Source organism: Pseudophryne corroboree, chromosome 9, assembly GCF_028390025.1.
Source record: "Pseudophryne corroboree isolate aPseCor3 chromosome 9, aPseCor3.hap2, whole genome shotgun sequence".
NCBI lineage: Eukaryota > Metazoa > Chordata > Amphibia > Anura > Myobatrachidae > Pseudophryne > Pseudophryne corroboree.
The window spans coordinates 336,351,686-336,370,389 of record NC_086452.1 but is presented as its reverse complement, the minus strand read 5'-3'; the positions used below and the strand labels follow the sequence as shown (position 1 = coordinate 336,370,389).

Here is an 18,704-nt window from a genome sequence, read left to right as displayed (position 1 = left end):
TATTTATATGGATACAGAGCCCCAATAAGGCCCTTTGGAGAGACAGAGAGAGATTATGCCAGCACACACCCAGCGCCACTGACACTGGAAATAGAATTCCCAGATAAAACAGCGCTTTTATATAAATATATATATATAATCACATTATATACACTCACTGCTGCTAATAAGTGCCCCCCCCCCCCTCTGTTTTGCCCTGTGTCTTCAGCAGGGGAGAGTCCGGGGAGCCAGCTCCATGCTGTGGAGAAAAGGGCGCTTTCCGTGCTGAGGGATCAAGCTCCGCCCCCTCACCGGCGGGCTTCGGTCCCGCTCATTTTTACAATACTGGCGGGGGTTATGATATATAGTGCCTCTGTAGCCTATATATGTATGTTTACCAGCCCTAGAGGTTTATTGCTGCCCAGGGCGCCCCCCCTGCGCCCTGCACCCATCAGTGCCTTGTGTGTGTGTGGGGGGGAGCAATGGCTTACCTCAGTGAAGATCTGAAGTCTTCTGCCGCCTTGAAGTCTTCTTTTCTTCTTATACTCACCCGGCTTCTATCTTCCGGCTCTGCGAGGAGGACGGCGGCGCGGCTCTGGGACGAACGGCGGGGTGAGACCTGCGTTCCGACTCCCTCTGGAGCTACTGGTGTCCAGTAGCCTAAGAAGCAGAGCCTATCACTTAAGTAGGTCTGCTTCTCTCTCCTCAGTCCCACGATGCAGGGAGCCTGTTGCCTGTTCCCTGAAAATAAAAAACCTAACAAAATTATTTTTCAGAGAAACTCAGGAGAGCTCCCCTGTAATGCACCCTATCTCCTCTGGGCACAAGAACTAACAGAGGTCTGGAGGAGGGGCATAGAGGGAGGAGCCAGTGCACACCCATACTAAAAGTTCTTTATAGTGCCCATGTCTCCTGCGGAGCCCGTCTATACCCCATGGTCCTTACGGAGTCCCCAGCATCCTCTAGGACGTAAGAGAAATAAAATCTATAATTTATCTTGCAAAAAATGCAATAGCAGCAGCTTCTGTACAACTTACACACTGGGTCAAGACTTAGGAGGACTCTGTGTGTGTTTCTTTCTAGACCCGAATGCATTTGTTAGATAACAGGTTACACAGGACCCTGACAGCGAGGTGGGAAGGAGGAGAAGCTGGGATCCCTGGGTCACTTACAGCTCACTCCCTCCTATCTGTCGTCTGGAAGCTCCATATGTATCTTCTGAAACCTGGGTGGTCATTCCGAGTTGTTCACTTGCTAGCTGCTTTTAGCAGCATTGCAAACGTTAGGCCGCCGCCCTCTGGGAGTGTATCTTAGCTTAGCAGAATAGCGAACGAAAGGTTAGCAGAATTGCTACTAAATAATTCCTTGCAGTTTCTAAGTAGCTCCAGACCTACTCCTAGATTGCGATCAGCTCGGTCCGTTTAGTTCCTGGTTTGACGTCACAAACACGCCCTGCGTTCGGCCAGCCACTCTCCCGTTTCTCCAGCCACTCCTGCGTTTTTACCTGGCACGCCTGCGTTTTTTAGCACACTCACGGAAAACACTCAGTTACCACCCAGAAACGCCCCTTTCCTGTCAATCATTCACCGATCAGCAGTGCGACTGAAAAGCGCCGTACGAACAGCAAAACTGCTAAGTTTTTAGTTAAATAACTAAGCGCATGCGCGCTGCGTACCATGCGCATGCACATTTAGCAGCAAATCGCAGCATAGCGAAAATCGGCAACGAGCGAACAACTCGGAATGACCACCCTGATTCTTCTGTCTCTCTGCCTGCAATGCATACTGTCCTGCTCACATTCTGTCACCCTGGTTCTGCTGCTGCACAAGACGGAGAGCTAGTGATGTCAATGTTCTCCGGCTGGGGGGTCCCCTGAGAGAGGAGGGCTAGGGGTACAGTATGCACTGCTCCCCCTTAATCTGGTTATGACTTTCACTGTCACTAATTGAGATCTACATGCAAATATAAACACTCCCTTTGGTGACTGCACTGTATGCAGTGAAAAGCAGTATTCATGTTAGATGAATGGTACACTCATTTTATTTTTATTTTTCTCCTCTCTGGATTCCCCAGCGGCGGATTCCTTTCTTTTCTGATTAATGTAATTACTGATGAACTGTAATCACACCTTCAGATCCCATTTTTACATAAAGTTACTGACGGTTGAGGTATAGTAGGGTTGATTAATACAGGTTGAGTATCCCTTATCCAAAATTTAAAGTATTAGGGTTTTGCAAGAAATTAAAGGTTAGTGTAGAATTAGGTTAAGTGTGATCCAACCTTGACCTTAAGGAATGTATTTAAAAATATGTGAATGTCTTTGAATTTAACCTTCCTGTCTCCTGAACATATCCAGTGATAAGTAGGAATTTCATTCAGATCTATGTAAAGCTGACTTTGGATGCATGCCTTTAGTGGTGGTGATGGTCCGGGATTTAAAGAATGCTGTCTTTCTTGTAACAGCTTCATATATCCTAATACATTTGCAGGTTGCTCTTTGCTAACCACTGGGCAGGTGCTAATGTGCACCCTGTGGTTCTACCTTTTAACATAAGGGCACTAGCCATGTAATCAGTGAAACTGGTCGGAAAAGTAGATTTTACAAATTCAGATCCCCATGAATCTGGTCTGTTGGAAAATAAAAGCTTGTGGATTAATTTATATAACTACAACAAATGGTGCTAGAATTAAGATCTGGAGAAGAATAAAAAACCTAACATTTAACCACAACACCATCTAGTGGAGGTAAATTGGTTATTGGATATTATTACTTATATACTGTATGAGAAAATTATAAAGCTTAGTAAAGATTTTAGAAATGTGTATAAAGGCAATTACTGAAGCTTAGCAGGCAGAACAGAAGAAGGTACAAGCTAACACTAAGTTTTCACATCAACAAACTACACAGAGATCCCACTTTATTTTCTCTCCCTCCACCTTGATGTGCAAAAGGTATATAGTGTTGCATGGGGTCTGTTGCATTCCTGGGACGGTTATCAATGGCCCCACTTCAACCCCTACTGCTTTGCCACATTTGTTACCTCTGGCAGGGGAAGATTTGAAACAAGGGGGGTGTCCAATCTTCCCCTGCCAGAGATCTGTGTCCATCTACTCACATGCTACGGGCTGCCCAGCTCAGGGCAAGGCCACTCAGCATGTGTGTGGCGCCGCCCCATGGTGCGTTCGCAATTTAATTGCGAATGCATCAATTTGAGGTCGACTCGTGCCTGCGCAATCTGGCTACGCTGGCAGGCGGTCCAGCAAAATGTTTTTTTCTCAGAGCAGCTGTGTGTGACGTAGCCCTCCGAAAAAAGTCTGGACACGGCTGCGTGGTCTGGACCACACCCGCAAAATGCTGCGTTGGCGCCCCTCCGAAATCCGCCACTCTCAATCACGTTGCATTCGTATCCTTCTGGAATGCGATCGCATGGTGAAGGGTCGCGCATGCAGCAGCTGTGTCCATCTCTGAATAGCCCCCAAAGTGGCTGTGGAATCAAATTCTCTAAGTGGCCTCATGTAGGTGGGACCAAAACTGTAGGTGGAGCTAATACAATGAAGGTGCGGTTAGCATACCGTTAGCCCTATCCACAACTGTGCAGGTGAGCCAAAACCTGAGATGGCAGTAACAGAACAGGTATTGCAGTGATACAAGTACTGCTACGATACTTGTTATTAGGCTTCCACATAATAAGGTAATCTCTGCTGTCAAGGGATGCTGCTTGCATTACTGCAGTAACATTATCAGTTGTGGTAGCAGGAAAAACCCTTTTCATTTATTAAATGACTTTTCGCCCTTCAATACATTGGCCCCTTGTCCAATTAAAATCATGAAAATCATCCCTGACCAGCAGTATTTCAAAACATCAATTACTTGAGCTCTAATGAGATTTTGAGCATGAGAAATAAGACAAGTTAACAGAAAGTTTAATATTGAGAAAGCAAAAAATAAGAAAATTAATTGAACCTAAAGATGACAAGTAAGGAAACCAGAGCTTGTTGATCACGCACGCCCATGTTTCTGCGTACAGGTAAGTGTCCTCTTAGCGGGGGAGGGCAGGGGTGAGTGGTTAGCCGGTGGTGGCACGTGCTCGGTTAGACATTCATGGTACTGCCTAACCCTAACCCCACCTATTTGCAGCCTAACCCCCCCCCCCCCCTCTGCAGCCTAACGCTAACTGTCCCCTCGCAACTTAAACCTAACCGCCCCACCTCGGCGCAGTCTAACCCTAATCTGGCATACTTACAACCAGGATTCCAGCAGTCAGGATTTCGTTGCATGTATTTTGATCAATGTGAGAGTTCCAGTGCTGGCCTTCTTACCAGTGTCGGTATTCCGGCGTCAGCATCCCGATTGCCGGAATGGTGACCGGATCCCATCTGGGACTACACTTCCGCTGCCCATTGCAGTTGCCCTAATTGAATCAGTGGCTCTAATTGTCACAAAGAGCCAGCCATGGTCACATTACTTGCACAAGGGCCAGATAAAGGGACTTCTTCAGGTTGCATCGCAATGCCCTTATCAGGTGCCAGTGCACAAGTACAGGTCCTGTCCTGCGCGTGCTCACCTGGACAATGTGATCAGATCGCTTTGGCTGCGTATGCCTCTGCCTGATTGACAGGCAGAGGCGTTCACAGGGCGGCAGGGGTTGTCCACAGTTGCTGCAAGCTCAATTAAATTGCGGTTGCAGCCGCTGGGCTGGTGCCCCCCCCCCCCCCCCCCGCATTCGATAGAAACGTTTGCAGATTCTGCTGAAAAGCAGAATCTGCAATCCAACCTGAATAAGGTCCAAAGAGTAAACACAACACAAAGTGACTTTACTCTCTGAGATATGCGCCATGACCTTGCGATTGCCATCCATTGTTTCCTAAATCCCACCTTCTCAGAAAACACAACACAATAGGCTCAACTCAATTCTGCTTGGATTGAATAGCACTGGAGGGAGCTTCCAGAACTATTCAATTCAGCGTAATACTAAGTTGGGGAATGCCCGTACTCGCAGACTTAACAGGGTGTTTAGGCACGAAAATGGGCATCCTCCATCTAAAGAGCCGACCGTGATGCTGTTTTGTCCATACTGCGGCACAAAACAGCATCACGGACCTACGTCTTGTCGGAAAATTCTGTAGTCGGGGATGACAGGCGCTGAATTGAAAGGCTCCGGGAGCCCTTCCCGGTGCTATTCAATCCGCCCAGAATTGAATCAAGCCCATGGGTAGAGTAAATGATACACACTAGTCTAGACAACTATGTGTCAGCCAACTTTGCAGTTAACAAATAATGACTAGTGCAGTGCACTACCCTGACTCAAATAATACAATACAAAACAAGTGCATAACTGAAAATAGTAAATCAAATAAGGCATGATGCTGTACCAATACACAATGAACAAACAGAAACACATCAAACATCTGTCTTTAATGGGACATGTCTGACAGGTAACCTACTGTACTTGCAGTGCAACACAAAGAGATATTTACTGTCAATCACTATCTGAGATTTACAAATGGATAATATCCCTTTAACTAACAGAATCTAACCAACCTTGGCCATTTTGTCAGGAAAATGATTGGCACTGCCCAATTTAGGCAGGAAAATGGTGGGAGTCAATTGCTTATCTGAAGGTACGGTCCTATATAACTCTCTGTACTCCTGTTGAGCCTTATGCTTGAGTAGGCTCAGGCCTAGTGCTCAAACTAATGCTAGCACAGTGTGGTGAATTGTATACCCCCTCGCACCTATGTGGCCTACTTTCTGGTAGTCTAGTGGAGTACTCAAGGAGATGGATGAGTAGGCCATGAACTAAATTAGGAAGGCCTAGGGACTTTATTGGTCTTGGACTAGACCATAATGTGGACTAGCGCCCTTCAACATCAATTAACTTACTAGCCTCTTGAAGTAGCCAAAAAATGTAAGTGGTTCACAGCAGTGGGCTCCCATTGGATCATGTTGAATCTTTGCAGATTTAAATTGTGTAATGACGAGATATGCCATAAATTTACCGTTCTGGGCTCTATTAATGGCTTACATCAGACACGATCTGGTAAGTCCTTCCTGGGGCACTTCCAGCGTAGAGGGATCATCCTGTTGACATTCCAGTGGTGACTTCCAGATTTGCAAATGGAAAAATATTTGTTTGCTATAGGGAAAGGGCAGTATGTAGGCAGAAAGCCCAATCTGACCTGGCTTTGCAACATTTTGTCCTGGCCTAGCCCAACTCTGAAATGCAGAATAAAAGTGACGTTCTTCAGTATGTGTGTAAAGGGGTGGTCTTCAGTATGCCGAATGTCGGGATCCCGACACCCAGCATACCGACAGCTATTCTCCCTCGTGGGGGTCCACGACCCCCCTGGAGGGAGAATAAAATAGCGTGGCCGCAGCGGGGCGAGCGCAGCGAGCTTGCAAGGGGCTCCTTTTCGCTCCCCACACTCTCGGTATGCCGGCGGTCGGGCTCCCGGCGCCGGTATGCTGGTCGCCGGAAGCCCAGCCGCTGGCATACCATACTACACCCGTGTACAGCATACAGGAGAATCTTTTATTTCTCTAACGTCCTAAGTGGATGCTGGGGACTCCGTCAGGACCATGGGGAATAGCGGCTCCGCAGGAGACAGGGCACAAAAAGTAAGCTTTTAGGATCACATGGTGTGTACTGGCTCCTCCCCCTATGACCCTCCTCCAAGCCTCAGTTAGGTTTTTGTGCCCGTCCGAGCAGGGTGCAATCTAGGTGGCTCTCCTAAAGAGCTGCTTAGAAAAAGTTTTTTAGGTTTTTTATTTTCAGTGAGTCCTGCTGGCAACAGGCTCACTGCATCGAGGGACTTAGGGGAGAGAATTTCAACTCACCTGCGTGCAGGATGGATTGGATTCTTAGGCTACTGGACACCATTAGCTCCAGAGGGAGTCGGAACACAGGTCTCACCCTGGGGTTCGTCCCGGAGCCGCGCCGCCGACCCCCCTTACAGATGCTGAAGATTGAAGGTCCGGAAACAGGCGGCAGAAGTCTCTTCAGTCTTCATGAAGGTAGCGCACAGCACTGCAGCTGTGCGCCATTGTTGTCACACACTTCACACCAGACGGTCACGGAGGGTGCAGGGCGCTGCTGGGGGCGCCCTGGGCAGCAATATATAATACCTTTTATGGCAAAAGAATACATCACATATAGCCATTAAGGCTACATGTATGTATTTAACCCATGCCAAATGTCTAAAACTCCGGGAGAAAAGCCCGCCGGAATAGGGGGCGGGGCTTATTCTCCTCAGCACACAGCGCCATTTTCCTGCTCAGCTCCGCTGTGAGGAAGGCTCCCAGGACTCTCCCCTGCACTGCACTACAGAAACAGGGTAAAACAGAGAGGGGGGGCATATTTTGGCGATATTTTTATATATTTAAGCGGCTATAAGGAACAACACTTATATAGGGTTGTTCCCATATATATTATAGCGCTTGGGTGTGTGCTGGCAAACTCTCCCTCTGTCTCCCCAATGGGCTAGTGGGGTCCTGTCTTCGATAAGAGCATTCCCTGTGTGTCTGCTGTGTGTCGGTACGTGTGTGTCGACATGTATGAGGACGATGTTGGCGTGGAGGCAGAGCAATTGCCGATAATGGTGATGTCACCCCCCAGGGAGTCGACACCGGAATGGATGGCTTTGTTTATGGAATTACGTGATAATGTCAGCACATTACAAAAATCAGTTGACGACATGAGACGGCCGGCAAACCAATTAGTACCTGCCCAGGCGTCTCAGACACCGTCAGGGGCTGTAAAGCGCCCTTTACCTCAGTCGGTCGACACAGACACTGAATCTAGTGTCGACGGTGATGAAACAAACGTATTTTCAAGTAGGGCCACACGTTATATGATCACGGCAATGAAGGAGGCTTTGCATATCTCTGATACTACAAGTACCACAAAAAGGGGTATTATGTGGGGGGTGAAAAAACTACCTGTAGTTTTTCCTGAATCAGAGGAATTAAATGATGTATGTGATGAAGCGTGGGTTAACCCAGATAGAAAAATGCTAATTTCAAAAAAGTTATTAGCATTATACCCTTTCCCGCCAGAGGTTAGGGCGCGCTGGGAAACGGGGTGGATAAGGCGCTCACACGCTTATCGAAACAAGTGGCGTTACCGTCTCCTGATACGGCCGCCCTCAAGGATCCAGCTGATAGGAGGCTGGAAACTACCCTGAAAAGTATATACACTCATACTGGTGTTATACTGCGACCAGCCATCGCCTCAGCCTGGATGTGCAGTGCTGGGGTCGTCTGGTTGGATTCCCTGACTGAAAATATTGATACCCTGGATAGGCACAGTATTTTATTGACTATAGAGCAATTAAAGGATGCTTTCCTTTATATGCGAGATGCGCAGAGAGATATTTGCACTCTGGCATCGAGAGTAAATGCGATGTCCATATCTGCCAGAAGGAGTTTACGGACGCGACAGTGGTCAGGTGATGCGGATTCCAAACGACATATGGAAGTATTGCCGTATAAAGGGGAGGAATTATTTGGCGTCGGTCTATCGGATCTGGTGGCTACGGCAACTGCCGGAAAATCCACTTTTTTACCTCAGACCCCCTCCCAACAGAAAAAGACACCGTCTTTTCAGCCGCAGTCCTTTCGTTCCTATAAGAACAAGCGGACAAAAGGACAGTCATATCTGCCTCGGGGCAGAGGAAGGGGTAAGAGAGGGCAGCAAGCAGCCCCTGCCCAGGAACAGAAGCCCTCCCAGGGTTCTGCAAAGCCCTCAGCATGATGCTGGGGCCTTACAAGCGGACTCAGGAACGGTGGGGGGTCGACTCAAGAATTTCAGCGCACAGTGGGCTTGCTCACAGGTGGACCCCTGGATTCTACAGGTAGTATCTCAGGGTTACAGGTTGGAATTCGAGAAGTCTCCCCCTCGCCGGTTCCTAAAGTCTGCTTTGCCAACGTCTCCCTCGGACAGGGCGACGGTATTGGAAGCCATTCACAAGCTGTTTGCTCAGCAGGTGATAGTCAAGGTACCCCTCCTACAACAGGGAAAGGGGTATTACTCCACGCTATTTGTGGTACCGAAGCCGGACGGCTCGGTAAGACCTATTCTAAATCTCAAATCTTTGAACCTGTACATACAAAAATTCAAGTTCAAGATGGAGTCACTCAGAGCAGTGATAGCGAATCTGGAAGAAGGGGACTTTATGGTGTCCCTGGACATAAAGGACGCTTACCTGCATGTCCCAATTTGCCCTTCACATCAAGGGTACCTCAGGTTCGTGGTGCAAAACTGTCATTATCAGTTTCAGACGCTGCCGTTTGGATTGTCCACGGCACCTCGGGTCTTTACCAAGGTAATGGCCGAAATGATGATCCTTCTACGAAGAAGAGGCGTATTAATTATCCCTTACTTGGACGATCTCCTGATAAGGGCAAGATCCAGAGAACAGCTGGAAGACGGAGTAGCACTAACCCAACTAGTGCTGCAACAACACGGGTGGATTCTGAATTTTCCAAAATCTCAGTTGACCCTGACGACACGTCTGCTGTTCCTGGGAATGATTCTGGACACGGTTCAGAAAAAGGTGTTTCTTCCGGAGGAGAAAGCCAGGGAGTTATCCGAACTTGTCAGGAACCTCCTAAAACCAGGGACAGTGTCTGTGCATCAATGCACAAGAGTCCTGGGAAAGATGGTGGCTTCTTACGAAGCGATTCCATTCGGCAGATTCCACGCACGAACTTTTCAGTGGGATCTGCTGGACAAATGGTCCGGATCGCATCTGCAGATGCATCAGCGGATAACCTTATCGCCACGGATAAGGGTGTCTCTTCTGTGGTGGTTGCAGAGTGCTCATCTGTTAGAGGGCCGCAGATTCGGCATACAGGACTGGGTCCTGGTGACCACGGATGCCAGTCTGAGAGGCTGGGGAGCGGTCACACAAGGAAGAAACTTCCAGGGAGTATGGTCAAGCCTGGAGATGTCTCTTCACATAAATATACTGGAGCTAAGAGCGATTTACAATGCTCTAAGTCTGGCAAAACCCCTGCTTCAGGGTCAGCCGGTGTTGATCCAGTCGGACAACATCACGGCAGTCGCCCACGTAAACAGACAGGGCGGCACAAGAAGCAGGACAGCAATGGCAGAAGCTGCAAGGATTCTTCGCTGGGCGGAAGATCATGTGATAGCACTGTCAGCAGTATTCATTCCGGGAGTGGACAACTGGGAAGCAGACTTCCTCAGCAGACACGATCTACACCCGGGAGAGTGGGGACTTCATCCAGAAGTCTTCCACATGATTGTGAACCGTTGGGAAAAACCAATGGTGGATATGATGGCGTCCCGCCTCAACAAAAAACTGGACAGGTATTGCGCCAGGTCAAGAGATCCTCAGGCAATAGCTGTGGACGCTCTGGTAACACCGTGGGTGTTCCAGTCAGTGTATGTGTTCCCTCCTCTGCCTCTCATACCAAAGGTACTGAGAATTATACGGCAAAAGGGAGTAAGAACGATACTAGTGGCTCCGGATTGGCCAAGAAGAACTTGGTACCCGGAACTTCAAGAGATGCTCACGGAGGATCCGTGGCCTCTACCTCTAAGACGGGACCTGCTTCAGCAGGGACCGTGTCTATTCCAAGACTTACCGCGGCTGCGTTTGACGGCATGGCGGTTGAACGCCGAATTCTAAAGGAAAAAGGCATTCCGGAAGAGGTCATTCCTACACTGGTAAAGGCCAGGAAGGAGGTGACTGCACAACATTATCACCGCATTTGGAGGAAATATGTTGCGTGGTGTGAGGCCAGGAAGGCCCCCACGGAGGAATTTCAACTGGGTCGATTCCTACATTTCCTGCAAACAGGATTGTCTATGGGCCTCAAATTGGGGTCCATTAAGGTTCAAATTTCGGCCCTGTCGATTTTCTTCCAGAAAGAATTGGCTTCAGTTCCTGAAGTCCAGACTTTTGTAAAAGGAGTACTACATATACAGCCCCCGGTTGTGCCCCCAGTGGCACCGTGGGATCTTAATGTAGTCTTGGATTTTCTAAAATCCCATTGGTTTGAGCCGCTCAAATCGGTGGAGATGAAGTATCTTACATGGAAAGTAACCATGCTACTGGCCCTGGCTTCAGCCAGGAGAGTATCAGAATTGGCGGCTTTATCATATAAGAGCCCATATCTGATTTTCCATACGGACAGGGCAGAACTGCGGACGCGTCCTCATTTTCTGCCTAAGGTGGTGTCAGCGTTTCACCTGAACCAGCCTATTGTGGTGCCTGCGGCTACTAACGAGTTGGAGGATTCCAAGTTGTTGGACGTGGTCCGGGCATTGAAAATATATATTTCAAGAACGGCTGGAGTCAGAAAGTCTGACTCACTGCTTATATTGTATGCACCCAACAAGATGGGTGCTCCTGCTTCTAAGCAGACGATTGCTCGTTGGATTTGTAGCACAATTCAACTTGCACATTCTGTGGCAGGCTTGCCACAACCTAAATCTGTCAAGGCCCATTCCACAAGGAAAGTGGGCTCATCCTGGGCGGCTGCCCGGGGAGTCTCGGCATTACAACTCTGCCGAGCTGCTACTTGGTCAGGGGCAAACACGTTTGCAAAATTCTACAAATTTGATACCCTGGCTGAGGAGGACCTTGAGTTCTCTCATTCGGTGCTGCAGAGTCATCCGCACTCTCCCGCCCGTTTGGGAGCTTTGGTATAATCCCCATGGTCCTGACGGAGTCCCCAGCATCCACTTAGGACGTTAGAGAAAATAAGAATTTACTTACCGATAATTCTATTTCTCGTAGTCCGTAGTGGATGCTGGGCGCCCATCCCAAGTGCGGATTGTCTGCAATACTTGTACATAGTTATTGTTACAAAAAAATCGGGTTGTTATTTGTTGTGAGCCGTCTGTTCAGAGGCTCCTACATTTGTCATACTGTTAACTGGGTTCAGATCAAAAGTTATACGGTGTGATTGGTGTGGCTGGTATGAGTCTTACCCGGGGTTCAATATCCTTCCTTATTGTGTACGCTCGTCCGGGCACAGTACCTAACTGAGGCTTGGAGGAGGGTCATAGGGGGAGGAGCCAGTACACACCATGTGATCCTAAAAGCTTACTTTTTGTGCCCTGTCTCCTGCGGAGCCGCTATTCCCCATGGTCCTGACGGAGTCCCCAGCATCCACTACGGACTACGAGAAATAGAATTATCGGTAAGTAAATTCTTATTTTTCTGTCTATGCAAACCTAATTTGGCATTTGCACCACTTTGACTCCAACATGGTTTACTCATCTGCAAATTCTGCAGCCATACAAATGTGCATCTAACTCTAAATGAACTCTTATAGGCTTGGTTTTCAGAAGAAAAACAGACATACCTAATTTATATTATTATATAATAGTGGCTGCTCAGTCAATTTTATAGTCCTTCACAGGTGCAAGGGGTTATTCTAGACAAGAAAAAAAGGAGCAATATTCCCCCAGCACACTGCAAAGGAACAGCTAGGAGATTTGAATACTACATGATAATAGAAATACAGAGATATGATTAAGCTGCTAGGTCGCGTCAATATATCTCTGTTTCTAGCGGTACCTAACGGTTCATAATAATAGCATCCTCTCTGGGTCATATAATTGCATATTGTTAGTCTACACCATAATAGCACATATATTATTATATCTAAATTGAAGCCAACTTACCATGAAACTGTAGCCCAGCAATATCTCAATGTCTGACTTGCAGAATTATAGTAATCTTAGTGATAAAGCTAAAATTGTTTGTTTTTGAACTCCACCTTTAAAACTACTGGAGAATCTTGAGTCCGTCTGGGCGGGTTCATATTTGTGTGAGCAGAACTCAGTACAAAAGCAACATGCTTTATATGTCCTGCATTAGTCCTTCTCTCAGTAATGAATATCTTCCCCAACAAACATCTGGTGTGACTATGGGGAGAACTGGATTCACCTGCTGAGGTAAGGAGTTTGTGAGGTGGTATAACTGCCATGGGGAAGCCAGAGCATTTCTCATATCTCCTGAGATGTTATAAACTAATAGTGGAGCTCTTTCCAGATGGATATGTTTGGAAAGTTTTTGAAACAGCTCTAAACCTATAATAGCCTTATATGTGAAAGCATTTAAAACATTCACAAATGTAGATGTAAACACTCGTATTCTTTGATAGAATGTGAGCTACAGCATGTGGCATTGTACTATTAATGCATACCTTCCAACGTGACCTTCTCCAGGAGGGACAAAATGCTCTGCTTCTGGACTTTTCTCTTAATTTATGATTGCCGGCAGAGCCAGCCCTAGGCATGGGCAAACTAGGCAAATGCCTAGGGTATAAATGCCTAGGGTATTTGGAATGTCTAGGGGCACAAGCAGCTTTTGCTGATTAAAATGATATGCAGCATGCCTCTATTCTGTGTGTGACTGCATATGAAATGCATTACTAACGTGCGGCATTATGTGTATAAGGTGTACTACAGTAGTTTGTGGCGTAACGTATAGAAAGGGCACTGCTGTGTTGTGTAATGTGAATAAAGAGCAATATGGTGTGGTGTAATGTGAATAAGAAGCACTACTGTGAGGAGTAACGTGGTACTACTGTGTGATGTAACATGAATAAGAGACACTATTACATGATACAGTATAATGTGAATAAAGTTGCAGCACTGTGTGGCGTAATTTCAACTGGGGGTATTATTGTGTGGCCATGCCCCTTCCCAGCAAGAACGCGCACCGTTTTGGGCTGCACACCGAATGTGCACACTGTTCCTATTGAAAATATAGGGGGTAGGAGCACCAAAATCAGGACTGCTATGGGTGAGGGGTGCTGGTGCTGGGAAAGGAGTATAGAGTCAGAGGTGGAACTAGTGTCTGTGCAAGGGGGCACCAGCCAAAATCTTGCCTAGGGCATCATATTGGTTAGGGCCAGCTCTGATTGCCGGCACCTGTATTGAACAGGTTAATGGATAAGTAAGGTGTTTAGGAAGACTCAGTGGTGCACAGGTGACGGCAATCATACATTTAGAGGGAAGTCCAGGAGCAGAGCATTATGTCCCTCCCGGAGAGGGTCATGTTTGGAGGTATGTTAATGTGTTATAGTTAGTGGTTCTTATATTTATCAAAGCACATGTATCTCTGGTTAAAATAGCAAGATAATGTCACCCTCTTACAAAATCTTTCTATAAACCATAATATGCATGTGCTTACAAAGAGCACTGACTGTTTATTAAACATACAGAGGGTCATTACTCAAAGGATTCTGTGCCTGCAATCACTAAAAATAGACAATTTTATTAATTGGTGCTTTTCCTTCCTATTATTTTCACTTTGGGCTCGATCATATAGAATAGTAGTTCCCAAAGTCAGTCCTCAAGGACCTCGAACATTTCACATTTTCCAGGTCTCCTCACAGAATCGCAAATGAAATAATTAGCTCCACCTGTGGATCTTTTAATATGTGTCAGTGAGTACTGAATACACCTGTGCACCCGCTAGGTGACCAGGAAAACAAACATGTCCTTGAGTACCGAGTTTGGGAACCACTGATTTAAATTCACAGCACACAGGCTGATTCAGTGTTGCATGCAAACCTGCTTTGCAGATGGATCTTGCATTTTTTTGGTGCAACTGTGCATGCATTGAAGCCAGATGCATGCATATTCAAGTCAGTGGCAAACGCAGGATTTGCATGGGGGGGTTTCCAGAACTGGGCGGAGCCAATCACGGGGGTGGGGACTAAGGGGACCCAGTATATGCTGGGTCCGTAAAACTAGTGTGTCTGTGTGTTTGTGTGTGTGTGTGTGTGTGTGTGTGTGTGTGTGTATATATATATATATATATATCTACACATATATATATATCTACACACACATATATATATATATATATATATATACACATACACACACACACATACATATACACGGGTGGTCTTCAGTATGCCGGCGGTCGGGCTCCCGGCGACCAGCATACCGGCGCCGGGAGCCTGACCGCCGGCATACCGACACTTATTCTCCCTCGTGGGGGTCCACGACTCCCCTGGAGGAAGAATAGAATAGTGTGGCGCGCGTAGCGTGGCGAGCGCAGCGAGCCCGCAAGGGGCTCATTTGCGCTCGCCACACTGTTGGTAAGCCGGCGGCCGGCCTCCCGGCGCTGGTATGCTGGTCGCCGGGAGGTCGGCCGCCGGGAGATCGTAGTGAACCCATATACACATATACATAGCATATTAAACATGCATATATATATATATATATATATATATACACACACACACACATACAGTACACATATATATACACATGTAAATATATATATCATATGTGTGTGTGTGTGTGTGTGTTTATATGTATGTATGTATATACATGTGTATATATGTAGGCACATGGATATATATGTACTATAATTAAAATAAAGTAAACTTTTATTGCACTTGCAAGTGCCACCAGGAAGACAGCAGGCTGCAGAGGACGCTAGACAGTCATTAACAATACTCATGCAGCTAAAAAAAAAAAAAAAAAAAAACTCGGAAACCCCCCATGGGTGCGCCACTGCAAGTGATTAAGGGATAGATGTAGTAAAGCTTCTAAAACATACAGGTTGTAGTGTTGCCCATAGCAACCAATCATATTGTTTAATTTTGTAAAATGCAATAGACATATGATAGCTAGTATCTGATTGGATGCTATGGGCAACATCATCACTTGTCTGTTTTAGAGGCTTTAGTAAATCTACCCCCAGCATCTCACTTGCATTTGAATTGGTGCAACTGGTCCACAGGATAAGTTCACTGGGAACACATTTCAGATGAATCTCTTGTAACAAGGATAGGACTGGTACCATAGGCGTTTCTATCATGGGTGTAATGCACACATTGCACCCATATTTTAGTAACTTCCCTCCCTGGAGTCCAGCATCGAACTTCAGCCGCAGCCATTGTGCACAAAATAACCTACAAAATGGCCACCTCGCATGCGCAGTACGAATTTTGTCTCCGGAACATGGCGGGCGCCATGTTTCCGGAGACATGCACATGCGCAGTAGGCTCTGGCACAATGCCGGAGCCTACGGCGCCGTGGAGAGCTGGGAGCCCACCCGGAGTCTGCACATGGGCCCTCTCCTCTCTTAAGACGCCCCTGTCTGGTACAGATCTGTACTGCTAGGGAATTGGAATACCAGAAAAGATTATGACAACTGGAGGGATACAGCCCCTAAAAAGTTTGAAAATCACTGGCCTGGGGGAGGGGAGAATGTTGTTTTTATCTGCCTTATCCCAGTAACAGTGTCACCATGTCACTAACAAAACTGGGAGCTACAGTAGCTTTCACTATATAATGGGAAGACTCAGTGGTGCAAGTAGAAATATTTTCTTTTGGGTACTGAGTGACAAAAGATGGGCGTGGTCATGTGTTGTGATGGGGCGTGGCCACATGCTGCTAGTGGGAGTGGCTACATGACACTAGCGGTGTGGCCACATGACACAGACCCTTTTTTGGCGGGATTCTGGAGGCAAGGCTAAAATATATAGTAATGCCTCCAGTATAATAGAAATATATAGTGATACCTCCAGTATAATAGAAATATATAGTAATGCCCCCAATTTAATAACAATATATAGTAATGCCTCCATTATAATAGGAAAATACAGCCACTGTCGCACTCCCAGTAACTCTGACAAAGTGGGAGGAGCTGTCATGCTGCCAAGCACCATGGTCTTGTTGCTTTGTGGCACATTATAATTGTGGCAAAGTCTGTGGCAGGTGGTACTGTGTACCCACTGCCAAATTCTTAAGGGTACTCCGTACCCGAGCGTACCCGCATACTTGCACCACTGGGAAGACTTGACTGGTTATTATAGGACTGGCCAGCAATGGGGCTGGTTGTACTGTGATAACCAGTCATGTCATTTATCAACAGCTTTTTTTAACAAATCATTTTAACATCAATAACTATGAATTCTGCTTTTGATAAATAAAGACTGTTTTTTCTATGAAAAGACAACACTGGATTGTTATTTAATAATCCTATTTAAGTTGCTTGATAACTTAACAAATCCATTTCTTTCCATGGATGTTTTGTGGAATTTTGAGAGTAAACAAGTTCCATAATATTCAGTATTTTTCATGTATCATTTAGAACCTCATAATTAATCCATGACAGTGTGTTGTGCTCTTTATTTTTTACATTAATGACTTGCAGATTGGCTTGCCAGGCTCTCTGGAGATCTACAGAACATTACCCTGTTCAGCCTACCCCTTGGCAAATCCATATTATGGCTAATCTGCTGACTGTCATAGTTAAAGACAAAGGAAACCACTGAAATTAAAATGATGAACCATTATTTCATGCATATCTGCCGTTTTCATAGAAACTCTTAAGTTATATTTATGGCAGTGGGAGAGAGGTATGAAAGCTTGGAGAGAAATAAAGTACTAACCAATCAGCTTCTGTCAACTGTCGGGTCCAGGGGTGTTACTCCCAGGGGCAGTAGAGGTACCTGCTTCTGGTCTTCATGCTCTGAAGGGATACCTGTATGTACAGCAGCACCTGTGTGGTTCACACCGTCATCCAAGTGCGACCACTGCTCTTCTAATGGAGCTCTGCTGCTGCATAATTAATTGGCTTTATCCCTGGAGCCCTGCCTGCTAACACCTGCAATAGGAGACAGGACAGCTCCCTCCTGGTACCGCTCAGCATGTGCTGCAGCAAGCAATGGTGCTCCCACCACTGCTGTTGGAAAGTGATATATATATATATATATATATATATATAGACACACTCACTTTTGCAACAGAGAAGAAAAAGAGACCAGCACTCACGTTTTGATGATGAAAAGAAAAAAGGGGTTTATTCCTTACAGAAGAAACATCTGGACATGATCCTAGTACTACAGCCCGACGGCCGTTTCAACTCTCCGTGGTTTTTTACTGAGTGCTGTCATTCTGCTATGTTTTATATATATATATATATATATATGTATATATATACATGCCATATTTGTTTTCCTTTTTTTATGGGGGGGGTTGACATCAAACTCCAACGTGCGTCTGGGCGACTAGGTTGAACTTACGTTCCTGGTGGGGTCTCTTTACTAAGCCTTGGAGAGAGATAAAGTGTATGGAGATAAGGTACCTGCCAATCCACTCCTAACTATCATGTTAAAGGCGGTCTTTGAAAAATGCCAGGAGCCTGGTTGGTTGACACTTTATCTCCGTGCACTTCATATCTCTCCAAGGCTTAGTACATAGAGTCCTGTGCTTGATAAACAACAGTTAGGAGCTGAATGATTGGTACTTTATCTCTTTTCATGCTTTGATACATCTCTCCCAACATTATTTGTCTTTGAAATGATACAGAAATATTTTTTTTGTACGAAAAATAATAAATTGTGTTAAAATCAAGACACTGCTACCGTCAGGAACTGAAACATAACTTTCATGGTGGGCTTATTATATCATGATTAGATGAAGAATTAAGGCCCCAACATTTCTGTGTATGTATTGTAAATGTTGGAGTTATGTCATACTTGCCTACCTGACCCTCTCCATGAGGGAGAAAATGCTCTGTTCCTGGACTTTCCTGGTAATGTATGATTGCCATCACCTGTGGTGAAACACCTTTCAATCAATTAACTAGCTCACCACAGGTGATGGCAATCATACATAACCAGGAAAGTCCAGGGACAGAGCATTTTCTCCCTCATGGAGAGGGTCAAGTAGGCAAGTATGAGTTATGTATTTGGAAAGTTGCATTATTGT

General features: G+C 46.1%; 1 protein-coding gene and 1 long non-coding RNA gene across 5 annotated transcripts in view; one reads left to right on the top strand and one right to left on the bottom strand.

Annotated features, from left to right (window-relative positions):
- Positions 1 to 18,704, bottom strand: part of LOC134957012 (uncharacterized) — a 202,346-nt gene that overhangs the window by 119,582 nt on the left and 64,060 nt on the right. Inside the window, exon 1 of one of the 2 annotated variants that reach the window (XR_010186387.1) lies at positions 12,642 to 12,676. The exons of the other annotated variant lie outside the window; for it this stretch is intronic. This is a non-coding gene — a long non-coding RNA (uncharacterized LOC134957012). Of the gene's footprint in view, positions 1 to 12,641; positions 12,677 to 18,704 lie in introns of those variants that run through there. 2 annotated transcript variants of the gene reach the window in all.
- Positions 1 to 18,704, top strand: part of LOC134957011 (platelet glycoprotein IX-like) — a 34,781-nt gene that overhangs the window by 5,164 nt on the left and 10,913 nt on the right. For 2 of the 3 annotated variants that reach the window (XM_063938797.1, XM_063938795.1), the window contains exon 1: positions 12,800 to 12,914. The exons of the other annotated variant lie outside the window; for it this stretch is intronic. The gene's annotated coding sequence lies outside the window, so the exon portion shown is untranslated. Of the gene's footprint in view, positions 1 to 12,799; positions 12,915 to 18,704 lie in introns of those variants that run through there. 3 annotated transcript variants of the gene reach the window in all.